Here is a 17,877-nt window from a genome sequence, read left to right on the forward strand (position 1 = left end):
TTTCCTCGATCGACGTAGTACATATACTCTTGTTGTTGTATCTCGTCGCGATCGACTAATTACGAGGGAATAACTCGTCGAACAGTGAAAGTTTAACGGTGAAATATTCTCCGTGAAACTCTGACGTATGGCTCATCTCTATATACACCGTTCTCTCTAAGCTTATATTTTACTGATGTTTATGATATTGGGAGTATTATTACTATATATATATATATATATACTTACGATTAGTCACGAGGTTTCAACTCATAGTAGAGGCCAGCTCCAGGTAACCCCATCACATCTGGAACAAGCAGCAAAGGGACGAATGGTTAAAATATGCTGTGGTAGTACATGTGTGAGTATAAGAGAGACGGTATGTATACTACAGAGATATATTATGATAGTTGTTTATTGGTTCTAGGATCGCGCGACAGCTACGTATGCATTTACACAGGAAGCAGAAGAGAAGCTCCGAAGAAACGAGTGTTTTGTCGAGTTGCAAAAACTTTATAAATAAGCGCGTTCGTCGCGTCAGCGAAATAGAAACTTGGAGCAATCATTGTTATTATTACTATTGATATGATATTGCTCAATGCGCGACGACGAATCACCGCCAAATATTGACCGTCGACGAAAAAATTCATCCGTTGCTGATGCTTGAAATTTATTTGCCTAAAAACGCATGTACACGCGTATTGTTAACTAATTCTCGCGCGGTGCGATAATATTTGAGAATCATTCGAAACAATTTGAGTTTTAAAAAGAGCAGCTCCAAGCGAGGCAAATATTTTGCATCACTGGTGTTAAAAGTGTTTAAAGCGCAATTGCATTTTCACGGGAAGTACGAGGCTCGAAATAAAAAACAGCATATACATATATATGTTTATATAATAGGGTGCAATAGAAACTGTAAAGGGTAGGGGATGAGATCGAGCTATATATATATATATATATATATAATGAAGGCAAAGCGAAGAGGCAAGAGGACAATATCGGTGCATGTGCGGTGAGAGATGTGGAATATAAGGATCTATTATTCGCCTCGGATTTCTCTCTCATTATTAGAGGCCCGATTATCGGGCCTTTATTAGATTAATTAACGAGCATAGCGAGTTTATCGATACTGCGGAGAGTAGTACGATGATAACGAGTAGCAGAGACATCCCGACCTGGGTCAACGTTTAGTTAGCATTGAAGCGTCTGGAAATGAGCTATCGCTATATACCAATAATATCGAGTTCTTCTCTGTTATGCTATATATATATATATATATATGTATTTATATAGTATAAACTTATATTCATTATTCATGAATAGCACGGGCCAACGATATTGCTCATTACATTGGCCAGCCGTGTAAAGCTCTCGTCACGATACATTAGCGACAATAACGCAAACCATCGAGATTTTTATCAATTAATCCAACGGCATGACTAACAATGAGCCGCTCAACTTGATTTGTACGCGTCCACCGAACAAAGCATCACTCTGTCACCTCCCATTCCCCTCCCCTCCAATTTTTTCCAATTAAACCGCCTCGTCATTTGTATTATAGCCTCATTGTATGTTAATAACGCGATATAATACGAAACTAACACTCGCTACAGTATTGATTCGTCCGCGTCTCTCCGCTGCTGCAAAAATATTTCACGCTAGTATAGAGATTTTCGTCGTAGCTGCTGAGAGAAAATTCTTAAGAGCGCGTGTCTATATATATATATATATATATATATATAGGAGTTTTGCCCGTTCCAAGCTATAGGCCCTTCAACGATTTTCCCCCAACTATAGAATATATATATATATATATATGGACGTCGAGAGAAACGAGGTCCGACTACGACGAACAAATACAAGGGTTATATTTTTGCAGGTGGCCGCGGAGAACTCTGGGGGGGGGGAACTATAAATGTGCGGACACGAAAAATTAATTGACGATTCTATTCCGCGATCGTGCCTGCCTTCCAAAGTATTCCATACGTGCTTTTTCATTTGAATATATACATGTATATATATATGTAAACGTGCGTACACTATAGGAGTGTCAAGGAAGAGCGTGCTAGAATCTCTTCCTTCCTCTCTTAAAAGAAAAACTCAACGATGCGCCAAAATAGTGTTGAAATTATTTAACGTGGCTTATCTTTAATGAAAAAACTCTGTGAATTATTCAGGATAGCGTTATAGGTGTATACGTAGGCAGAGTTTTCATTATGCAGTTTTACGCGCGTAAGTGTGCCTAGTACACACTAGTAAAATTCATTCATAAGCTCGAATCTCTTACAAGTGCACTTAAACCTACACGCTGATACGGATATATGCACACAAGTATATATATATATATATATATATATGGAAAAGCCGAGCCATTAAAGGATCACGCGTGAATACTACGGAAGCTGGCGTTTGTAAAAGCTTCCAACGCCTCGATATACCAAAGTAGTTTGGATTATTATTTTCTTTCTTCTTTCCTTCGCAAAACACAATTATTTTTTCATAAATTATATCGTACAGGTAGACTAATTCTAGTGGAGGGGGGAAAAAGTACGCTTCTCGATTAAGACGATTTATCGATCCTCCCTGTTGATGCGCCATTATATTTATACTCTCGTTCGGTCGCGAACGAATGTTTGACGAATTAGTATAGGTAGGGGTATAGGCGAGGTCTATGCATTTTTAAAAGTGCACCACCGTGGACCACGAAACGCATGAAAATTTCTAAAAATATCCAGTCACGATGAACGTGTCAATTACCATATATGCTAAAATCAAGCAAATATGATGTAAAGTACATGCGGGCGTGCATATATGCGCGTTTATTAATTCACATCTCAATGAGAAATAGTCGGATGTGTTTAATGTATGTATATGAGAGCGTTGGTAGGTTAGAGCGAGATTCACCGGTGCGTCGCGTCTCGTCGCGTCGTCTGGATCAATGACAAAAGACTGTTGGCAGTAAATGGTGTTAAAATTGATAAAAGAAGTAAAACCGAACACTTGGCTGTCGAGTTTAAACAGTTATAGCGGGACACATGGAAAACCAGAAGTGTTTACTGTTACAAGCATAAACGAATTATTGCAGGAAGATTACTGCATAAAAGAGAAACTGCCTTGCGTGCCAGTGTGTATGTGTGTGTGCTTAAAGAGCAATGCTGAAGCTCGTAGGGGGAGGTAATAAAAATGCTACTGGAGAATGGTGTAGGTAGGACAACACTGCGACACACACACACACATATGTATATGTATATACATGCGGTGGTGTAGAGTCGCGCGCGCAAAGATATATCCGCACGTATATACTTTATTCATCGTAGGACCGTGCGTGTGGTGTATGTATATGTATGCGCGGCTGGCGTGTGCGTGCGTGTGTTTACACATGACCTTCCCGTGTATACGGGTATCTGGGTCAGTGTCTTCCTCGAGAGAGTATATGGCCCTCCGCGAGCGAGCGAGCGAGCTCCATTTGCTATTCGAGCGCACCATTTTCCCTATTTTGTTCTACGATCTCCGATAAACCGATGGCTATCCTATCGATGCACCACCGGCTCTCGCGTCGAACCGAAAAAATATTTTATTCGCCTCGTGTACCTTCCCAATGATTTATGCCAATTTACCAACGACACCTGACAATATCCCTCCGCTATTTTCCATACATTCCCCTTCGACTTTTTAATTCTCACTTTCCGCGAAAAAACACAATTTTTTCTAGTTTCTTCGTTGATAAATCATTTGATTCGGTGTGGACGAGTCGCGAGAATCGACGAATCTTGCGTATAGATTTTGCGAGAACGAGTAATCGCACCTGCGTGCACTCGTCCTAGTTTCTACATTCGCACGGTCCAGATTTCCTCACCTATACATATATATATATATATATATAAATGCCAATGTCCGAGGGATGCATCTTGCGCGCGTTTAATTTTTCACGATACCTCATCCCTCTCCCCCCCCCTACCCATAGATTTACAATCTTTGGTAAACCGAACGAACGCCTCTCTCGCGAAACTTTGTAAGCGAATTCAACAAAGTTTTCTCAGAAAATTCGTTCGGAGGAAATGTCAAGGCTCCTAGTATAGACACAACAACAGCTTTGTTGTTCTCCCTGACGAGACTATATGTTTATAACTAATTGATTTGTAATTTGAAGCTGGCGTGGGTCCCCGTCGTTTATCCGTTGGTAGGTGGTTTTCCCATCCAGAGTCTGGTCTGGTTTGATTATATAGTAGGAGGTAGCTAGAGTAAGCAGTGGATTGTATAGTATAATCTCCTTGGAACGGACGACGCGACGCGACACGACGCGCGGCCCAGATATTTGGGAAAACGATCGATCGCCAGTCGGCTAAGCGAGCGCGAGAGCCAAAACGAGAAAGCTCTCTGCTCTACTACGTTTCCTCCACCATTACGGCTTCCCTGCCAACAGCCAACAGCCAGCACCAGAAGCAGCCTTAGGCGCTCGCGCATTTTCCTTGTCGATTCACGAGTCTACAAACACACCCAGAGTACTCTTGTGTACCTTTAACACTTATTGTTTACCCGAAACATACATTATTATTACCGCAAAGCACATTAAAATCACCCATTCAATTTATATCACTGATATTGCATCGAGGGCTACCATGCAATGTATATATATATATATATATATAGGACAATCGAAGAGACGCTCGCACGCACTGCTCGAAACCCAATTTCCATAAATTATTACTGTAGCAATATTTACCATTCTATTATTATAGTTTGATACACAGCGCGTATATAGATATATATATCGTTAAGATTTTAATTGCTCGGCGGTAAATCGATAGATCGAAATAGAGCGATTATTCACGAAATTTCCGGCCGCTTTATACACAGTCGCTGCTGCTGACGTAATTGGAAAAGAACTTTAATCAGTGCAATAACGGTGTAGGTTATATACTCTCTTGCTGTTGTTCTATCTATTAGAAATTGCTAAATGTTGTGAAACGTGCGTGCAGAGGAAGAGCAGTTGTGATTTTTTCCAAGTCGACCTCCTTTTACCCTTGCGCGATTTACAAATTAAGTCTAATATATATATATACTGCTGCTGCGAGTCAATATAGAGCGCGGTGGGAGAGTGAGAAATTTTGAGATTGTTTGGTTGAAAAGGGGCGACCGAGGAATATCAGTCAGGATCGGTTTACGATCGTTTCTAATAGCCAGAGATTGATAGATTACGTAATTGGGCTTGAAATACATTAGACCGATTACGCGATAGACGATTCCAGTGAAATCTTCTAGCAGCTGGAAACAAAACCAATCGGTTTCTATATATATATATATATGAGAGTTGGATCCAAGCAAGGCTTTCTCGCCCTTGCGAGAGAATCGAGCTTCGATTATGATCCTGTAAAATCTTCCGGATATTCGTTAACCGTCACGCTTGCCTTGCTCGAAGCCTCGATCCTTTATTGTAGTCGTGTACTCCTTCGCTCGCCCGGCCACTCCCTACTCCTCGCTCGTTCGCGCGCGCGTTCAATGAAACAACAATCTTCCTCGATGCACTCTTATTCTCACGCGTCTTATTACTTTAACGTAGTATATATATTACAATAGAAAAAGTTGCGTTTTAAAAAAGACTCGAAAGATCAATGTAATTATAACGTCAATCTGATCTCAATTTAAGTTAAAGAGCACGGATTTTTTAATTGCTATATACTTATATAAATATAGCATAGATGTATAATTACTGAAAATTCCACGCGAAAGGAGAGTAGTACGAGGTAAAAAGTTTGGAAGTAAATTTTCATAAAAGTCCAGAGAGAGGGAGAGGGAGAGGGAGGGAGAGAGAGAGAGAGAGAAGAAATAGGTATAAGACAGTTTAGGCCAGTTTCATGTAGAGTCGTAGATGGGGTTGTTGGTTGTGAGTCGGGCAGCAGCTGCGAGGGTCAAATACGTACACGAAGATATCGCTGCGGGATATAATTTAGACTTATCCGTACACAGCTGATACTCCTCTTGCGCCACGCCGGAATCTCAACTTTCATCGTGCAGATCGATACGGAAATACTGGCTGGCTGGCTGGCTGGCCTAGCTGGGGTGGGGCATTGTGCTACACACGGTGCTTCGTGGGACTTGCTGCAACCTCATCTCCAGAGCTAATCGCAAATATACTTGCGCGAGACACGCGCTCCTTGCAATATTATCCGCACTATGCTTTCTACTACATCATTTATCATCTTTCTACAATATATAAATATATGTATGTATAGAGAGAGGGAGATGAGAGAGAAAGAAAAGCTTGAAACGTGTCGAGACTCCATCGAAATTTCAACTTTCTCTTCGTGCTGCAAGCTCAAGGTCAAACCACAGTGTTTATTCTCTTTACATGAGAAATTCGTCTTCCGCTTGAGAGAGGACGTTGATAGTCGAGAAAACAGCTGATTTTTCTCACTTTATTCCCACGAAGGACGGAACGTTATATAGATATCAAGTGTTTTAATTGAATCATACAAGTTTCAATCGTTTAATAATGATTGCACAGTTATAAAAACTGTATGTAGATTAGGCAAATGAAACTTTGTATTCGGGTCAGATATCTATCAGAACGAAAAACTTTTGTCCGCGTGCACTGAACTGCGAAAGGACGTTCACCTTTGGATGTTGGGATATTTGTGGTCCAATGATGCATATCATCCTTAAATGAATTCAGAAGAGAAATAATTACATTAAACTGTAAAAATTCCCAATCTTGTCACATTTATAAGAGTGGTCAAATCATTTCTACTGTCGCTTCTTCCTATTAAACTCTTTCTTACGCTTCATTTTGATTTGTCAAACTTTACCGATTCGGGATTTGATAATAGGGTGGGGATCAGTAATACACCGGGTATAATTAATTAGTTTATAAAAATTGTTTGATCGTGGAGGAATACCGAGTCTACGAGGCACATAGACAAAGACAAAATTCTGCTTTAGCGCAATGTCATTTTTCGATCGATCGCCTTCCAAGGGCAACAGGTTGCAGATTTTGTATCAGTTTTCTTCGTAATATCTTCCAGGGTGTGTATATATATATATATGACCATGGTCTAGCAAGAGTAAGGTTTCGATTTTATGTAACTATGTGTAAGAATGAAAACTTTGATATCCCCCAAATCCAACGTTAAAACGTGAATAACCGGAAGTGAAGAGACCGAGGGATTTAGCAAGCAGAAAGAAATAAACAAGAGAGGATTAAGTAGTTGCTTTTGCTTCGAACTTTCCAGCAATTTCCAAGGAATCAATTTTGTCAAATCTACCGACGAAAAATAGATTTTTCAATCAACGTTCCTACGGCTTAACGGACAATGAACGTTGTCCACGCGTTACCGATATGTCAATACGTTTTGCCAGTATATATATATATATATATATGCTCAGACCTATTCTTTCTCTTGTGACCGCGCATGCATATATACCACGTATATATACATACCGGTAACTCGATTTCTTTCGACAAATTTTCCTTTGAATTTCAGCATTGCGCGTGACTTTCATCGATCAAAATACACGCGCATCGTCGAAGGACCTTTTCGAATAATTTAGAATATTGCATTCTAATTACACACGCATTACTCTCTCTATAATTACGTAGCAATTGCGTCAATTCGTAAGCGAATCAATCCCACCGCCAGTTAGTTGTGTAAACGTTCGTATCAAATAATTAGTCAATTAGCGAGGATTATTATTTGCCAGCTGATTTTCCGAACGGAACGTGCTTAACGAAAATAAGCCAATTCATTTTTGTACAAGAGAGGAGAAAAAAAGGGTGTGTGGAGGGAAGGAAAGTATAGCTAGAAAGAACGAAGGTTTCTGGCAATGGTTTGTGAATTTGGGCAAGTAGAGGGGTTCCGGCGTTAGCAAAGACGATCCTGCCGCCGGCTGTTGGAACGCGCATACCGGCTGGTAGTTAGCGAGCAAGTCAGTCACCCAGGCAGCCAGTCAACCAACCAGCCTGCCCAGCCAGCCAGCCAACCAGCCAGCCTATCAACGATGAACCAACGGAGCCGCATCGTACACACACACAATCGTACATACATATATATATATATATATAAAGAGCTGATGAGTCTCCGAAAGAAACGAATCGTCGTGCCAGTTTAATCGCGCTCTTACGAAATAAACTATATACGTGCACGCATGCCACTGAGGCACGTGCATACTCCCCCCCCCCCCCCCCCTCCTTCTTTCCCCCTTTACTTTTACATCGCCCCATGCCCATCTCCTGCTTATAGCTCGCTCGCAACTCTTTGCTTTTCTTCCCATGATTGCTCCTTCCTTCACCGACCCCCCCCCCCTCTCTCTCTCTCTCACTCTTACCATCTCATATCCTCCTCGACTGACGCTGCTTTTGCTTTTCAATTCGAGCGATCGTGCATGTGTGACCAACGAAGAAACTATAGAGAACGCCATGCGCGGTGAAAACGGTTTCTCCCAACGTTGGATACAAGTTGTCGGGAAGTGGCTAGTTCTATTTAATCGTAATTTAATCGTCGCAGTTGTAACGTTCGTAATAAGGTAGTGTAAAAATAAATTAGATTTAATCCGGTATTAAAGCGATTACAGCGCTTGTATAGTTAGGCCTTTACAAACTGTCGCTGACACTGACGACGATGTATACCTATATGTATATACATATACCTGCGTTCTATGTATATTGAACGTGTAAAAGAAACTGGTTTTCCTCGAAGTTCAATAACTGCGCGCGCGAGCCGAGTGAGAATCGCTTTCGTCTATTCATGCTTTATCAGAATTTAGAAGGAGAAAAAGTTTCCGTGTGGCGCGTGTATATATAATACATGAAATTCAATTTCGAGATTGTTTTTCGGAAAAACAATTATGTTTGTTCGAGAGAAAGGATTCTCGAGCACCTCTTTTTTCTTCTCTTTTTTTTTCAACTCTTGAAAACAACTTTTTCTCCCGTCCACACCGCATCCTTTTCAAGCGAACCAGACACACGACGGAAGACACGCGTCTGCGGAATGGATGCGACGCGATCAACAACTTAAAATTCCTCTCCTTTCGTGCCTTTTGCCCGAGGTAAACTGCTTTGCACTTCCTAAATTAATGCACGGCCAATTTACGCTATAATCCTTCTTTTTTTTTCAAGTCGAGTCAAGTCAAAGCGCTTACATAAATAAGCGAAACGCTCGATATATCGCACGAGAGCTGCTGCTGCTCTTCGGGCAGATTATATTGGAGGATATAGTAAAGGATAACGCGCGGCGAGAGCTAATTAATTATTTCGAAAAGCAATTTCCTATTATATAATTGGTGGGTAGAGAGCTCAACGATAAAACTCGCGCTGCACACGTCTTTGGATAATAGTCGATGACCTTAACCCTGAAACAGTTAGACGCAGCCTTACATAGAGATTCCAAAAGCTTTGTTGTTTATCCAAGAGACACTCTCGTTGTGGGAATCCCGTTTGCTAACCTACAATTCCAATTTTTTCCCTTGCAAAATCACGTAGCATTACACTCGGTGTACTTATTCACGACTCGAAACCGCTCGTCCCGTACACAGCCACGCTTTTCATATTTACCGACTAAAATCGCATTATATCGCGTTGCTCGTCCGACAAAATCCTGATGCATACACAGTTTCCTCTGACTATATATATATATTGTTATTCTAATTCCGAAAGGAAGAAACGAATTCGATTTACGTATAATAATCATATTGGTGTTGTGGAAGGATATAGCAAAAATAAAAATATTTCTTTTCTACTATATTTAAGTTTGAGCTAGGATTATCCACGTTGTATTGGTGACAGTGATAGTTGGGGAATTGGACGTAAAGCGTGAGCGTTCTGTTTCTGACGAACGGAGATCCCTTAAATAAGTTAGAGGGGGAGAGGAAGGGGGAGGAGTGGGGGAGGGGGGGGGGTGTTGGTTGGTTGGTACGATCGATAACCAGCGATTCGAGAGACCGAAATGGAAGTGGCGAGCGTCTATATCCGTTGAACATGTCCGCCCCGTCGTGGTTACATAGATAGCACTGTCAAATTTTCTACCGTCAGTAATCGAAGGAGGAGCGCCGAATTTCACCAAAATTACTAATAATAGCGAGGTAAGCTTCCAGCCATCGAGCCCCAATGTGTGTGCTTGCATTAGCTTCAGGAAATTCCTAATAGTGGAATATACATATATATTAGAGAGAGAGAGAGAGAGAGAGAAAAAAACTTTGCATCCAATAATCCTGCTTAGCCTCGATACGTATAACAAAGTAGAATACCAACGTTATAGGATGGATCGGTCGATAAAGTAACGATCAAAAGTGCCCTCTCTAGCATGTCGAGAAAAACGATCGTTACTCTTAATATTTTCTCTCTCTCTCTCTCTCTCTCTCAATAATATATCAGCGAGCAATCATGAAAAAATTCAGCTGACCGATTATCCTGCGAGATAAGAAGCATTGTATCAACTTACTTGTTCCTCGCTGCGAGTCTTGTCCATCTTGTCACGCATTTCCAGCTGGTGATTCTCTCCTCCACCCAGGAAAACAAACGCTCGTGGAAAAGGTTGTGCCCCTGCAAAAATAAGAAGGAAAACAGGAATGTTATAAAGAGAATTAATAATTTATTCAAAATCCGCTAATTAACAAGAGTATGAAGGCACAAAGTTCAAACGAGGAAGAAAATTAGGGTGAAATACTTGAAAAGTACGCGTCATCAAGTATGGACCCTTCGCTATAACCGCTGTGGAGAAAGTTTCCTTTAAATGGCGAAAGGTTTTCATTAGGCCAGCTTTAAATTTCAATTTATCCCAGTCTGTTCTTTAACCAAAGAGATAAGGATCTCCTTATGTGTGTGTGGAAAACGATTGGAATTTACGTTTTTTTATTAAAAGCTCATGCTAATGAATGGGGAGAGTGAAGAAGAGGGGTAGAAGTGATGGTGGGGAGGAGGGGGGGGGGGGGGATGAGCGTGGATGAAATTTGTCGAGTGCAGCTGCTTTTCGCGTCACCTGCAAGCGGCCGGTCGAACCTTCTGGTTTTATGAGGGCCAATAATGCACGACGCTGCCACCACCGAGATATAATCGGGTTTCGCCAGAAACCGATTTCTTTCCTTCCTCCCTTCCCTCTTTCCACATACCCGTTCGCTCGCTCGCATAGCAACCCCCTCCCCCCCCCCCCTTCCTTCCCCTTCCGGAAGTGTTTCGTTGCGTTGCGTTCACAGTCATCGTAAAGACACTCCCACGCAAAATCACGCGCAATTGACACTTTAATGAATTCCTCGATTAAAATATCTGATCGAATCACGAGAGAGTTTCCACTTTGATCGATCGACCCATTTCAGTGATGTATATAAATCTCGCAAAAATGTAGCGGTTTATATTCGGATCTATCGACCGCTGCAAGGAATTTTAATAAAACTGACAGAGGAGGATAAGCAGATATAGATTTTTCGAGATTCGAGAATTCTCGCGGAGGATCATCGTCGCCACGCTCCTGTCGGTTTACTCTGCCGTTTGTGTATATATATATATATGTGTGTAGACACGCAGAGAGGCAAGTTGAGGAGCCAGCGTCCGCGTGCAATCACAATTATAAAGGAAGCGTGCACACTGGCGAAGGAGAATGTGGCAAGGAGAGGCTCACGTGTGATGGAAAGTCCGAGGAGTTAACCTCGATCGTTTCTGATCCGCGATCCCGCAGCCATCACCGGTTCTCCAATCGCGATAACGAAACAGTGCCGTGCAATGTGCATCATAATGCTAAGCGCACGGCGCGCGCGACGATGACCTTCTATCGCGCAGCCTCGACTCTCCCGATAAAGCTCGGTTTAAACCACCAAATGCCGCAACGATATTTCAATAAACGCCGATTAATCGAAGCCTCTGACGAAGCATCCACGTGGCAATTACGCACTTGAAGAGAATAATCGCGCGAAATTCGAACCATTTAATTAACTATATTGAAATATGCTTACTCTGGCTTCAGGCTTTTTATATATCTAAATCGAAGCTCCTCTCGTTCAATTTTACCTTGCAATTTACTTCCAAACCATTGGTGCATATTTATCATTGGTCTAAAATCTAAAACGTTCAGTCGTGTCCAGCATTACGCGAAGCGGTGATGTCATCCGAGTCGTGACGTCAGATCAGTAGCTCGCTACTCAGCCTCGGTGGTACACACCGGCCAAAACCGCCGAGAAGAGTTTCTATAAATTTATCCACGGTCCTCGTGATTCATCGTGATTCTTCTTCGATGGAAATTCGACGTATCGTATATTCGTTCCGTTGGAAAACTATTTTCTTCTTCAATTTACTTACGCGATCAACAGTGCTATCTAGTAGAATTGAAGAGATCTTGTCGAAGCTCGTGGATCGTGGTGGTGAGAGATTAATTGGAAGAGTTTTACATGCTTGGTATGCTTGCACTGTTGAGCGAACGGATTTCTCCCACGTGACCGATGATATACTTAAGAATCACGCGTATCCTGGATATATGACACAATAAAAATAACTGCATTTCCGCAGAAACTTGCTGGATTTCTTTATCGTAGCGTGCGTCTATTTTCAACTGGTATAAAATGTGAGATCAGATAAAAGCAGCGATAGGGTCGTGTGGCTGAAATTGAGATAATAATAACAATTGTAAAAATTGGCACGCCGCGAATTTGACAGCTGGTGTCACGATAGTGATTTCCGGGAATTCTATATACAGGCAAGTCTTTGCGTCGCGCAGTGGTGGTAACTCGCGAATCCTTTGGCACTCGTTACCAGAAGATTCGCGTACGTTTCTTTTGACATCTTGTTCCCGTAGCCAGAAGCCCGATCAACGGTTAAGGTTATACGTGTTCAGTTATCTTCCGCTCGCCACGCTATTTCCACTCGTACCTCATCATTGGTCGTTCGTTCCTCTTCGTACAACAACTCGAACGCGCGCTTTGCGCTTCTAACCGAGCGTTCCTTTTGCCGGATTCCTACCTCCCTTCTCCACCCCCCCCCCCCAACCCTACCTCTATCACTATTTCATACGAACACACAAGCACATGCACAAAGTCGATTGGTCACAATACGACTCGCTCGAGCCCCCTTTGTCACGATTTATATATATGTATGCACACACGTAAACGGGTATATATTTAAAGATTTAAGCCTAAAAGAGACACAGTTGGAATCATAAAATTTCTTTGGCAACCTGCAGCCATAAAAATAGTATTTCAGCAGTATCAATTGCAACGCGATATGGAGCTGAAATTAAAATCTCTCACCGACGAGAGTTACAATTCCATGGAAATTTCACTGCATTTCTCTCTCGCGTAGAAATTGTTCAATAGAGTAATTAAAATGTTGAGATTGTGCCTTCCGCTGCAAGTATAAGCGCGTTTATTTTGCAATGCTGTCGAGGCATTTTGTAACGGGGAGAGAGGGGGGGGGGGGGAGGGAATTTCAATATCTAAGCATTCCATGACTTTGATCTTGAGCCACGGAAGTTAAGGACAAGGAGATTTACTATTCAGGATATTTGAACTTTATATAGACGTTTTACGGGCGCAAAACCGGATCAGCGTGTCGTAATCGAGTAATTATTTCAGCCTGCTCTTTTTTAACAGATATTACGACTATTATACGACTTTCGAAAGAGGGAGAATAATTTTACAGATATATAATTGTATAATTATCTATATATGTACAGGCAGATATAAATGCACTTTTCTCGATCCTCGTATCGATGATCGACGAGTTTCATCGTTTGATCTCTCGCTGCTTACTTCCTCTTATTGTTGTTTTTTTCGAATTATTATAATATATATATATATATATATATATATATATATAGTGGAAAGCGCGAGAAATCACTGGGGACTAGATTCCACGGATTGGAGCCGGAGTCGTCCAACCGGCCAGCGCAAAACTTGGCCGAAGCTCAAAAGATTCTCATGCCTATATACCCCGGCCACTATTCCTGCCCCTCCATCAGTCTTTCTCTCTCTCTCTCTCTCCCTCTCTCTTACACCATGACCGTCAAGATTCTTATTTCTCCTCGTGCCGCACTGCGTTGTGTGTGCTGCTGCTTCTTTATTTTCTTCTTCTTCTTCTTGACGCCCGCATGCACCATTTGCCCAGTTGCACGCTCGCTATACTTAATTCCTTTTCGAGACGACTACCGAATTAAGGTAAAAGAGCAATTCCTCCGCGATCAGCACACCTTGGCGCCCGCAACAGCAGCGCACCCAAGCAAAACTCTAAACCAAACGACTTCCTTCTTCGTTCTCGCGCGCGTGCAATTACGCTTTAATAATAGCACACTGACAATGCCTTTCCAACTATTTCTTATTAAAGCACGCCATTTCCTTTCTCCACTGATATTCGTAATTAGCGAAGCTTCGCAAGATCACCTGCACCCTGGAGGCTTCGCTCCCACCTCTAATAAATTACCGGGAGGGACTCTCAAAGCTTTCGTCTTTGCGCCAGAAACTCCGAACGTCCCAAGAACGTCCTAGTACATACGTACGTACTACCTGTATCTCCGTACGTCCAATTCTGCACCGAGAACTTCCTTTTGTTAACTATATATATATATATATATGTGTGTGTGAGTGAGCTCCGAAAAATATAGGAAAGACACTTTCGTGCTACGAAATTTCCAAAGAACAATTATAAACTACCCTGGTACCTACAAATATTTCCTGCTGTATCAAGTCTTTCCGTTGCGATCGGAGGGATAATAGCTATATATTATTAAAGCGTTGGTAAAGCATGTGTATATATGTATATAAATATATAAAGTGGTGAATGGATCATAGGCAAATTGACGATTGGACAGCTGGGGCTGGAGAAAAAGAGGAAAGTTTTGAAAAGCGCGCGCTCCAGCATCAATGGTAAAAAGAATTATGATGAGGAGGGGGGAGAGGGAGTTGTGCGAGGATGGGAGCCCGAGGGCAGAAACGGAAGGCGGAAAATTATCCCTCGAAACCTTTCGATCGGCCAGCAGGCGAACGGGCGGGCGCGCCGCGCGTCTCCTCTCTCTCTCCTCTCTACATCGAGCTCGCTCGATCTCTCCTACGAGAGGTCTCTTTTTCTCCGGGTTGCCTACTCCCCCAGGCTGCGTCACTCTCTCTGCACAGCAGCAGAGTCTTTCTCTGTGACGCTGCTGGTGCTGCTCTCTCCCTCTCTCTCTCTCTCTCTCTCTCTCCTCCTCTCCCCACCGGACTATTCGCATCGCTTCTGTATCCATCTCCCTCTCCCTCCGCCGAGGAAAGAGAGAGAGAGAGAGACCAACCGTTTTCTCCTTCTCTCTCTCTCTCTCTCCCGATCTGTCCCGACAGTCGGCTTCCATCCGTTTCGCGTGTGTACGTGGGCAAGTCGCTCGCTCGATATTTCAGGCCGTCGCCCACGAGAAACGCAGTTCCTGGGGGCGTGTTCCGCGCTAGCATGGACGCCGCCGCCGATGGCCGACGACGGGTTCTCGCTTCGTTTACACCCAACGTAGAAACGTAGCTGGCATAATTTCCGGTGAACGACGACGATGGCGTGTGCGAGCTCCCAGCAGCGAACGCGACCAAGAAAATCTAGCTATACGGTGTACACGACCGACCATCAACCGGTGCATGCCTCCTCGTCGCCGCCGCCGCCGTCGCCACCGCCGCCGCCACCGCCGCAACACGCTCCATTCCAATTCTCATTTCTCTCTTCTCACGCGCTTCCTCATCGCTGCCGTTTCACACACACACACACACACATACAGATCCTGCAGTGTGTATCGGAGTCGCCCCGCGTTGGTCCTCCTCCAAGTCCTTTCGAAGGACCCCTCTCGAGACGCGAGCGACTCTTCCCTTTGACCAGAAACAACGAAAAAATCAGAAAATTGCACGCGTTCGCACAGCCAAGAGAATCCGTCCGACTATAATCCCCCCCCCCCCCCCCCATCGACAGTTGCGCCAGTGCGCCACGGCTCTAAACTCTCGAGTAGCACGAAATTACCGCGCGAGGCCTCCGAGATTCGAGCAACGACGACTACGACGACGACGCGATCGTAAAACTGATTTTTTCCCCTCTTTTAGTATCCAACCATATATCGGTTACGCACGGATCAGCCTCTGTCGATTCGATAATCGATACCAGTTTTTTAGAATTATATATATACGTATATCCGTTGTAATCGAAGATAATGATCCTGCCGGGGCGTCAATTCCAAAAGACGATAATTGTACAGACAAAGTGCATTAAACGCAACGCGTCATCCGATCAAACGGTATTTTTCGTAATGCACTTTTTTTGTTACATTTATAGCACAGATATATATATTTATATGTATATATATACTCTCAAGTATACGTTTCCCGGCGTGTATAAGGCCGCGTAAAGCGGGCTTATCAAGTCCGCTATCAACCATTCATAATAAGAAACGCACTTACCAGCACTGATAAATCTGTTTAAATAACACGTTTTGTTTCTTCTACGTTTCAATTGTATGTACAATGTTAACTGGACTGTGCAGGGCAGAGAAGAAACCAGCTGCAATTCCGAAGGGTAAAAATATATATAGGAAGGAGCTAGTAGAAAGGAGCTTAAGATCGGATCACAAGACGCTGCACGTAACAATTTGTACGAGAGTATTAGCAATGCTAATTAACACGCTTCATCGGCAGAACCTAATTATGCGTTACTGCAATTAAGTTGCAAGTGCACAGTTATTGCTGGAAGAAAATAGCTTCGATCGCAATAATCGTCTCATCTTCTCTTCCCTCCTCCGAGTGATAGTAATATTTCTCCAAGTTTCCAGTCGAAACTTTATATCGTACCGCTGAAAACCAAAAAATTAATCAGAGTTTCTGTGATTTAAAATCTAAACTCTGTTAAAAACCGAATACTAACATTCAAGAGCATTGAAGAGATTTTGCAGACGCGGAAAAAAAGAGGAAAAGGATATAATGAGCGAAAGACTGTAACAAGGCATGTATATAGATATAGTATAGACTAGACTTGTAATCAGAGGTAAAGAATCTTTAAAGAAATGCGAGTGGATCTTACACGTGCCTTGAACCACCTTTCTGTCTCTCCTTCCTTTCGAGACTACACATAGTTTATTGTGGTATTAGTTACGAAAAACACAACATATATATATATATACTCCCTATAATTACTAAAAATCTATTCAACATAAATATAAATAATTGTTGACGAATCAATTAACGAGCGTAGCTCCGGGTAATTGAAATATTCAGTTGACTGGGCAAATTTTGCAGGGTGGAAAAGTTAGTAAACAAGGTTGGTTTGTGGGGCAGCAGCGAGAGGATAGAATCGAGGAGAGAGAAAAGAGAGAGGCAGAGCGTACTCGTTGCTAACGAAAATATGTAGGAAAGGACGGTGGAGAATAAATAGAGAAGAAAAAGTTGCTAGAGTGTACATAGAGCATTGGCTCCCAACGTAATAACATTATATACATACTATAACACTATATATATATAGCTTCTCTTTAGTTAGCATCGCGTGCGAACCCTCTCTCGTACACGCAAATACATAGACAAATATACGCACGATTGGACGAATGATAATCGCGGAGAGTCGTGTCGCGTTGGGGTTGTAGAGAGGGCTGCTGGCTGTGCTACTGCTTACGAGGGGAGGCACAAGCAGCTCCTCTTTCGAGAGGGTTCGAAAGGATGAAATGTGGAGGATCTGCAGTGCTGCTGCTGCTACTGCTTCTCGAGTGCTAGTGTAGCTGCTGCTGGTTGATTGGGTTGCAGAAAGAGAGAGAGAGAGAGAGAGAGAGAATCGGAGATGGCGGAGTCTGTCTCCTCCGGGGTAACAGAGAACGAGAAACGGACTCGCTCCTCTCTCTCTCTCTCTCTCTGTGCAGGGTACGTGGTGGTACTACGTGGGGTGGGTCGAACGAAGCGGCAACGACGAGGAGTTTCGTGGATCTACGCTTGGCTGGTAGGAGT

The 17,877-nt window shown here is 42.8% G+C and overlaps 1 protein-coding gene across 6 annotated transcripts in view; it reads right to left on the reverse strand.

Moving 5' to 3' along the window:
* The window catches only part of tou (toutatis), a 75,629-nt gene that overhangs the window by 34,190 nt on the left and 23,562 nt on the right, over window positions 1–17,877 (reverse strand). For all 6 annotated transcript variants that reach the window (XM_066747869.1, XM_066747872.1, XM_066747874.1 and 3 more), the window contains exons 2-3: window positions 10,413–10,513; window positions 229–286 (exon numbers count right to left, since the gene is read on the reverse strand). The gene's annotated coding sequence lies outside the window, so the exon portion shown is untranslated. The remainder of the gene's footprint in view (window positions 1–228; window positions 287–10,412; window positions 10,514–17,877) is intronic.

The sequence above is a fragment of the Prorops nasuta genome, unplaced genomic scaffold (assembly GCF_024137725.1).
Source record: "Prorops nasuta isolate Cenicafe-Biocafe unplaced genomic scaffold, Cenicafe_Pnas_1.2 PNAS00003, whole genome shotgun sequence".
Taxonomy (NCBI): domain Eukaryota; kingdom Metazoa; phylum Arthropoda; class Insecta; order Hymenoptera; family Bethylidae; genus Prorops; species Prorops nasuta.